Genomic DNA, 9,819 nt, shown 5'->3' with positions numbered 1-9,819 from the left:
TTCTACCCAGGATTTGTTCTGAGCCTTTCTAAGCTCGTCCTTATATTTTCTTGGCTCATCCTTATAGATGTCCCTTTCGTGTGGTGCTCTTGTGGCTTTTGCTCTGTTGAAAAGTTTTCTGCAGTCCTTCCTTTGACCAAACAGCTCTAGGGTCCACCATGGCGGCCGCTGTTTGCTGCTTGGCTTGGCACTAGGGAATGCTGACACAAGCGAATCATTCAGGGCCTTCGTGATCGGCTTGACCACTATGTGTATATCCTCCGTAGTTTCCACTTCCTTTTCTAGTCTAGAAGGAATAGTGGTGCAGAATTTGCCCCGAAATTTGTCCCAATCCGCATTTCTTCTGTTTGGCCGAGGGACCACTACTCCAGTATTTTCTCCAAGGCTAAAACTAATATAACGATGATCAGAGAAGCTATGCTCATCCAACACTTGCCAGTCGCATACCTTCCGATACAAAGGTAATATATAGTACTTCCTGCCTGTTCCTGGTAATAAAGGTCCGTTTATCCGCTTTATTACAAATCGCTAGATTGCAATTTATAATATATTCAATAAGCAGCTCACCCCTTTCGTTGACATCCGAACTTCCCCATATCTGGTGATGTGCATTAGCATCGCATTCTACAATGAAGCTTTTCTTCCCTAAGGTTTCCCTTTTCTTCTTAAGGTTTGAAGGCGGCATCTCTGAATCGTGTGCCATATTTAGGGAAGCCAGCCAGTAATAAGACTTGTTTATTTCAAGGCTGGCTACTACTAAATCTTCAGTGCTTAGCGACGGAAGAAGAAAAACATTTAGACTACACTTTGCAAGAATACAGGCTATGTGTCTCCCATTTCCCGTACCCTTGAGAAGTTTAAATCCCGGAATTCTTAGTCCAAGAACCATTTCTCCACGCTCCCATGGTTCCTGGATAAGAACCACGTCAAATCCTCCTGCCATTAGTATGACCTTTAGTGCCGCCAAAGCGGCCTTACAAACAATGGTGGAAGTGTATCTGTAGAAACCGAACCATAATCAGGATTCAGAACTTCCACCACTGTTGTGTTAGCCTCGTACTCTGAGTCCACCAGGAGTTCATCCTCACAAGATTCGTTAGAACTTGTCATGATGAGCTTCCGTCGCAACCAGGGGCAGGTGAGAAAGCTGTGGAACCACCCTCAGGACACTGGGCACTTGCAGTGTGGACGATTTCTCCTTAGATTCTTCACAAACTGCTGCTGTCGAGATACTTTCTGAGTTACGTGCTGGAGCGCACCTTGAGCCCAGTCCAACTTTGTGACCCACCCCCACAGGGCTTGTCGGATCCCGTTTCGATGTCATCCCCTCCTGTCCCGATTGTGGCAGGGGGATTTTCAGTCTCCTGCAATCCGCCAGACTTTAGCGATGTGGTCGATAGTTCCTCAGGCAAGTGTTCAGCTACAACTTCTGAGTCCAACCTCTTGATTCCCCAGCCCCACCGCTTCCATAGACCTTCAGTTTCAACTTGTTGAATCCGTAGGATATAACCCCACCAGACTTGTTGAGGTCTGCGAGACGGCCGGAGTTTAGTACGAAAACAGCATGTCTCCATTCACCATCAGCCTCATCCAATCTTCCAGTCGGTGGTTGAAAGATTGGGATAACATTCCCTTCAGGATCTGAGGGAATCCTTCGTATCGAAGCATGCGCTATTGGTCGATAAGGAATATCTTCCTTCTAGACTAAATCTAGTGCTGCACCTGGCCAGATCTCACCAATCTTTTTTAGCGCTCAACGACACATTTCAATTGAGCGTTGATCGCCGAAGGCAATTAGTTTGTATCGGCCTCGATAATAGCCTGCACCGTCACAAACTGGAGGAGACCCAGGAAATTCCGCAAGGACGTCGGAGTACACTGATGACAGTGCATTGACTATCCCACTCCTAGTATTCCTAGGTATGCAGTCGTGTATGCAGTCGTATCCCTTGTCCCTTGTCGACAACTGCCATCACCAAACTGTACATAGCGACATTAACAAAGGTTCATGGACCCATCTTACTATTGTTTGCCCTAGTTCTTTTAGGCATGGGATGCCCTCCAGGTGACCGCAGCCTTTTGGCTGACCGCGGTGCAGCGAAAGTCTTAGGGTCATTCGCACAAAGCCTCTCAATAAAGCTGAGAGCGATGGGTCTTCTATAATTCCAATCCCTTCAAGTGCGTGTTGATTTGCCGGAGAAGGCCGATAGCCTAGGAAAATTAAAGGCATGCGAAGACGGAATAAGTTCGTTCTTGTTCTTAGGACTCGAACCCGGTGTCTTCGTCAAAAGCCCCTGCTTACCATTCATCTGTAGGCTGGTGGAGCCAGGAGCTGCCGCCGCACCAGTCGAGGTTTCAGTGGCAGACAACATGCTACGTCCTGATACCACCACCGCAGCTGTTGGGTCTTTGGAGTCCTTTGTTAGCCTTCTCCCGGGCTCTAGAAATGCCGCACCACTGGAAACAGACGCAGATCATCAACCGCCTAATGGATACCTCTATCGCAACTATCCTTGAGTGACTTAAATTTTTCTTCCAAAAATAATGGCTTATTATGAGTTACAGGAAAATTCTTGGGGAGTGAAATAACAATACGTCCGCTTCACTCAACGGTTCAAACAAGACATATTCAAAGGGTAAAAATATATAATTTTTTTTATACCCTACACCACTACTGTGGTACAGGATATTATAACTTAGTGAATTGGTTTGCTGTATCGGGCTATAAATTTCAGCCATATCGGGTAGGAATTGCGCCCTCTAGAAGCTCAAGAATTCAAGACTCAAGATCGGTTTATATGACAGCTACATCAGGTTATGAACCGATTTGTCCGTCCGTCTGTCTGTCGAAAGCACGTTAACTTCCGAAGGAGTAAAGCTAGCCGCTTGAAATTTTGCACAAATACTTCTTATTAGTGTAGGTCGGTTGGTATTGTAAATGGGTCATATCGGTCCATGTTTTGATATAGCTGCCATATAAACCGATCTTGGGTCTTGACTTCTTTAGCCTCTAGAGTGCGCAATTCTTATCCGATTGGAATGAAATTTTGCACGACGTGTTTTAATATGATATCCAACAACTGTGCTAACTATGGTTCAAATCTGTTCATAACCTGAAACAGCTGTTAAAATAACCGATCTGGGATCTTGACTTCTTGAGCCTCTAGAGTGCGCAATTCTTATCCGATTGGAATGAACTTTTGCACGACGTGTTTTAATATGATATCCAAAAACTGTGCCGAGTATGGTTCAAATCGGTCTTTAACCTGATATAGCTGCCATATGAACCGATCTAGGGTCTTGACTTCTTGAGCCTCTAGAGTGCGCAATTCTTATTCATTTGAAATGAAATTTTGCACGACGTGTTTTATTATGATATCCAACAACTGTGCCAAGTATGGTTCAAATCGGTCCATAACCTCATATAGCAGCCATATAAACCGATCTTGGTTCTTGACTTCTTGAGCCTCTAGAGTGCGCAATTCTTATCCGAATGGAATGAATTTTTGCACGAAGTATTTTGTTATGATATCAACAACTGTGCCAAGTATGGTTCAAATCGGTCCATAACCTGGTATAGCTGTCTTATTAACAGATATGGGGACTTGGCTTCTGAACCTCTAGAGGTCGCAATTGTTATCCGATTTGAATGAAATTTTGTACGACGGATCCTCTCATGACCCTCAACATACGTGTTTATTATGGTCTGAATCGGTCTATAGCCCGATACAGCTACCATATAAATCGATCTCTCTATTTTACTTCTTGAGCCCCCAAATGGCACAATTCTTATTCGAATTGGCTGACATTTTACACAGGTCTTCAATATATAATATAATTGTGGTCATAACCGGACCATATCTTGATATCGCTCTAATATCAGAGCAAATCTTTTCTTATATCATTTTTTCCTAAGAAGAGATGACGGGAAAAGAACTCGACAAATGCGATCCATGGTGGAGATTCGGCCCGACAGAACTTAGCACGCTTTTACTTGTTATAAATTGAACATGACAACCTTGAGGTTCATGCCTGTTCATTTACGACTCTACATGCTCAGATGAAACTGCATTCAATATATTTCCCTTCTCCAAGGTTCAACACTGTGGGCTTAATCTTGCTTATTCGTTGTTCAATATCCTTCAACATTGCACTTATGAGTTTTCCAGATTCCTTTGCAAATTGAAACATTTTTAGTCGGCAGTAACGCACCGATAAAGGACGTGGATTTTTCCAGTGAAGGGAAACGTCAGATACTAGCCGCAAAGGATCAAAAGATGCCATTAACACATTTGCGTCATATATTGTTTCATCGGAAGATATCTTTGATTATAAATGCTTTGCCATGATGATCCATCGCAACTCCATTTACTGATCAATGTATGTTTTTTTGGAAAAGTCGCAACCTCATTTTCAGTAAGACTCTCCAGCAACCTTTTTGAAGAATGGTCCATAAGATAATGCAGGCTGGTTTTCGCTGTGTGCGTAAAATGCCTATATGTGGGTAAAATGTCAACCCCGTGTTGGATTAACGATGTCCTTATATAATTCTGTACCTTTTTTTCTCAAAACCCATAACGTTTATGGTCCGACTTACATGCGTTATATACTGATTTTTACCGCACTTGTTGGAAGTCGTACCAAAACATCGCATGCAAAATTTCAGCCTAATCAGACAAAAATTGCTGCTAGTAAGGACTCAAGAAGTCAAATCGGGAGATCGGTTTATATGCGAGCTATATCAGGATGGATCGAAATGGAACATACAGTTGCTGGAAGTCTTAACAAAACACGAGATGTTCAATTTCAGCCGAACCGGAGCGGTTTCCAGGGGCTCAAGAAGTCAAATCTGGTGATCGGTTTATATGGCAGCTATATCTAACTCCAAACCGATATGGCCCATTTGCAATCCCCAATGACCTTCATCAATACTTAGTATCTGTGCAAAATTTCAAGCGGCTAGCTCTACGCGTTCGACCGCTATCGTGATTTCGACACACGGACATGACTAGATCGCCTCAGAACGCCGAGACGATCAAAAATATATATACTTTATGGGGTCTCAGACGGACATTTCGATGTGTTGCAAACGGAATGACTAGATAAGTATACCCCCATCCTATGTTGGTAGGCATAATAAAACGCTCTGCCCGCTAAATGCTTTAAACTTTAACGTTGGCAGCACTGACCGTCTCGAAAGAGAAACAATACGAAAAATTGTTAAATTAAATGATCTGCGCCCTAACAGGAAAAAAATATGAAAATAATAATGCGGCAGAGCCCGACTGGGATTTGAACCTTGGCAGAGAGAGCCGTTGCCGATGTCTAGCGTTCGAAGTCATTAATGTAATATAATATGCAGGCTAAGGTGTCGCATAGAAAAAAAGTCTATCACTTCAAAGAAAATACATGCGGTGGAAAAGAAAAGCTAGTGTGAAAGGTGTCAGACTTGTGATAGCGTCGTGCTTTCATCATAGACACGTTTTCGCGGTATATTCGGTATAAGTACGATCTACCAATGTATGACACTTGAAGCCTCCACACCTTATATGACCGATGAGTTTTTCTAACCAAATGACGAAATGCGTGTGTGTTGTGATCTCTGGCTTTCATTTTCCATTGCAAAAATCTTCGATTATTGAGCTCGTCTCGAAAGAGAAACAAAATGAAAAAATACTTAATTATTCTTTGCAAAAGTTTTTCAGACTAAAGGCCGGTAATACGTTCGGTTTTTGCGTTAAAACCCCATATAAAAAACAAGCGAAAAATATTGCCGAAATGTGTTCGTTTCGTCATAACTTGTTTTTTCATCTAAGAAAATTTATATTTCGGGACGCTCATTGAGAGCACAACCACAGTCGCTGTGCAACAATTAATTTTCATACGCAAAATAAACGCGATCGCCAAACTTCTAGTTGTAACTGAGTGTTTGTTAGTGTTAGTGATGTTGCTCACATGTATTTATTCTGGGTGGAAAAAATTAAGTGTTTGCGGAGCCATAAATATGAAAGTATGTATACCCTACACCACCACTGTGATACAGTGTATTATAAGTTTGTGCATTTGTTTGCAACGCTAAGAAGGAGAAGAGCTAGACCCATTGATAAGTATACCGATCAACTCAGAATCACTTTCTGATTCGATTTATCCATGTCCGTCTGTCCGTCTGTGAGTCTATGAATTCTTGTAATCAAAGTGCAAGTCGTATTTGTTGTGCAATCATCACGAAATTTTGATCATATCACTTTTGTGGCCCTAGTACGAACGCTATTGATTTTGGCAAAAATCGGCTCAGATTTAGATATAGCTCCCATATATATGTATCACCCGATTTGCACTTAAATGGCCGTAGTAACTATAATTTTCAACCGATCTGCACAAACTTTGGCACGGATTGATTTCTTGCTGATCTTAATAAATACGCAAAATTTAATTAGAATCGGTTCAGATTTAGATTTACTGGTTTAGATTTAGATTTGGATTTAGATATAGCTCCCATATATATGTATCGCCCGATTTGCACTTAAATTGCCGTAGTAACTACAATGTTCAACCTATCTGCACAAAATTTGGCACGGATTGTTTTGTTACTGATCTTAACGTTTCTGCAAGATTTATTTAAATCGGTTCATATATATATATATATATATATATATATATATATATATATATATATATATATATATATATATATATATATATATATATATATATATATATATATATATATATATATATATATATATATATATATATATATATATATATATATTAAGTCGATGAAGCCATGTCTGTCCGTCTTTCAGTCCATCCGTCTGTCTGTCAAAAGCATGCAAACTTTCAAAGGAATTAAGCTAGCCGCTTGAAATTTTGCACAAATACTTTTTATGACATATATACTTATGCTGCCATTTTAACATCTTCAGCTTTTAGAGGGCGTAATTCTTATCCGATTTGGCTGTAATTTTGCACGTGGTGTCTTCGTATCACTTCCAACAATTGTGCTAAGTACGATTTAAATCGGTTCGTAATCAGGTATAGCTGCCATATAAACCGATCTTGGTTCTTGACTTCTTCAGCCAAATCGGATGATTTGCATGAGGTGTTTTGTTATGACATCCAATAACTGTGCTTAGTATGGCGCAAATCGGTACATAACCTGATAAAGCTGCCGTAAGAACCGATCGGGGATCTTGACTTCTTGAGCCTCTAGAGTGCGCAATTCTTATCCGATTTGGCTGAAATTTTACACGACGTGTTTTGTTATGACTTCCAACAACTGTGCTATGAATAGTTCAAATCGGTTCATAACCTGGTATAGCTGCGATATAAAACGATCTGGGGTCTTGACTTCTTCAGCCAAATCGGATGATTTGCATGAGGTGTTTTGTTATGACTTCCAATAACTGTGCTCAGTATGGCGCAAATCGGTACATAACCTGATAAAGCTGCCATAAGAACCAATCGGGGATTTTGACTTCTTGAGCCTCTAGAGGGCGTAATTCTCATCCGATTTGACAGAAATTTTGTTCAGCGGCTTCTCTTATGACCTTCAACACATGTGTCTTATATGGTCTGAAACGATCAATTGCTTGATACAGCTCCCATATAAACCGATTTGGCTTCTTGAGCACCTACAAGGCGCAATTATCCGAATGAACTGAAATATTACACAACGACTTCTACAATGTTCAGAATTCATTTATGTTTTGTGTTTCATTATTTCGAAGGGGTGGGTTTTGGTTGAAATTGCAATAACATACATGAATTTCAGTACGACCCAAACACTCACATTTGTGTGTACAAATCCACGTAAGCAGCTGATAAATTTTTTGATGCCATATTAATCATCTTTTATATAAAATTGAATTTGTGTTTGTTTGTTTGTATGTTTGTTTGTCGGTTTGTTTTGTTTGTTCCGTATGGACTCAAAAACGGCTGACCCCATTACCTTGAAATTTTCACAGATTGTGTAGGTTGGTCTGGAATGAAACATAGGCTAAATAATTTTTTGATATCAGGAGGGGATTGGACCCTCTCCCTTACCACAAAAGTACCACCCAAAAATGAAAGTGGACCGATCGGCACAATATGGGATTTAAATGAAAGGTATTTAAGAGTAGAGAACGAATTTCATAATAAAAGTTGGGTCCAAGTACCTAGGACGATAATGACAATATGGGACTCAAATGAAAGGTATTCGGGAGTAGATTACGAATATGATCAGGAAGTAGGAATGGGCTCTACAATTTATTGATAACGAAAGGGGGCGGACCCTTCTCCATTATCCCAAAAAAAAACCACCCAAACTCAAAAGTGGACCGATATGGACAATATGGGTATCAAATGAATAGTATGCGGGAGTAGATAACGAATCTGGTATACAAATTCAAGTCGAAGTATAGGGGGTCACCCCACCCCCACAAAAACGCCCAAAATGGGCATATTAGCCAATAACAGATATGTGGGACTCGGTTTGTTTTATTTCGTACTAACTGACCCAGGCCTGCTCCGGTGCGCCTTCTTTTACTTTATATGGAACAAAAGTTTCTTTGGAATATTTATTTTCGACAATTAGTGAAATACCATGCTAGTGAAATACCATGCTACCCTAAATCGGCCGATCGGTCTATATGGGGGCTATATCAAGATATACTCCGATATAGCCCATCTTCGAACTTAACCTGCTTATGGTCAAAAATAGAATATGTGCAAAGTTTCAGCTCAATATCTCTATTTTTAAAGACTTTAGCGTGATTTCAACAGACAGACGGATAGACGGACGGACATGTCTAGATCTTCTTAGATTTTTACGCTGATCAAGAATATATATACTTTATAGGGTCGGAAATGGATATTTCGATGTGTTGCAAACGGAATGACATAATGAATATACCCCCATCTTTCATTCAAAATACTAAAACTGAAGGCTTTGGAAGATTAGGATCGGTCTATAAATAGTGTGTTGGCCAGCAGTTCAAAATGCAGCTCTGAGTTTAACCAAATGTCACCACCGATGTACCAGTTCCTGCACCAAGTAGAGATCACAATTTTCAAAAAAAAGTTTGAGGAATCTTTACCAATTTCACATTAACAAAAGAATTTTGGCAATTTTTGATTTTGAAAAAATGTGAGGTATAATTGAGTATGTGAGCACTGCATCTAATCGTGGTGTTGAATATAACGATAAGCTTTCGTGGTCAAACCATATTATTTGTTTACAAGCTAAATCCGGTTACGCTTATGTGATTTGCAACCTATTCTACAAGTGATATTCAGGATTCAATCAGTTAAGGTACGATTTTCTTCTTATGAGAACCTTATTAATTTGCCGACGCTCGAAAGAAGACGCTTGATGCTTAGAACAATACTTATTGTAAAATTATTTCGTGGTCAAATTGATTCCTATTCTTAACTGTCGAATTAGATTTTAATATTCATCTTCGAAACACGCTGCATTCCATACCTCTTAGGGTACCTTTAGTGAGATCTAATTGTGTAATATCTATGTTGCTTTAGACAAAATGTGTATGTTGATCTAACTCAAGTATTTTACCGGTCGTTAAACTTCTAGGTAGTGGATAGATATCCACCACCTCGGGTATATATGTAAACACCTTTCGTCATAACTCGGTGACAAATGAATAATTTATGCCCCCATAGCAGCTATATTGAAATATGGTACGATTTGGACCAAATTCGGCACGAAAATTGAGTGGTCTAATGAGTACAAGTCCTTATTCAATTTTGTAGAAAAAATATTGGTCTTTTTGGTAGCTATATCCAAATACACCGTTCTGAACCATATACTACTCGGAT

Source organism: Stomoxys calcitrans, chromosome 3 (genome assembly GCF_963082655.1).
Source record: "Stomoxys calcitrans chromosome 3, idStoCalc2.1, whole genome shotgun sequence".
Classification (NCBI taxonomy): domain Eukaryota; kingdom Metazoa; phylum Arthropoda; class Insecta; order Diptera; family Muscidae; genus Stomoxys; species Stomoxys calcitrans.
The sequence above is the reverse complement of the archived record's forward strand: the minus strand, read 5'-3'. Positions refer to the sequence as shown.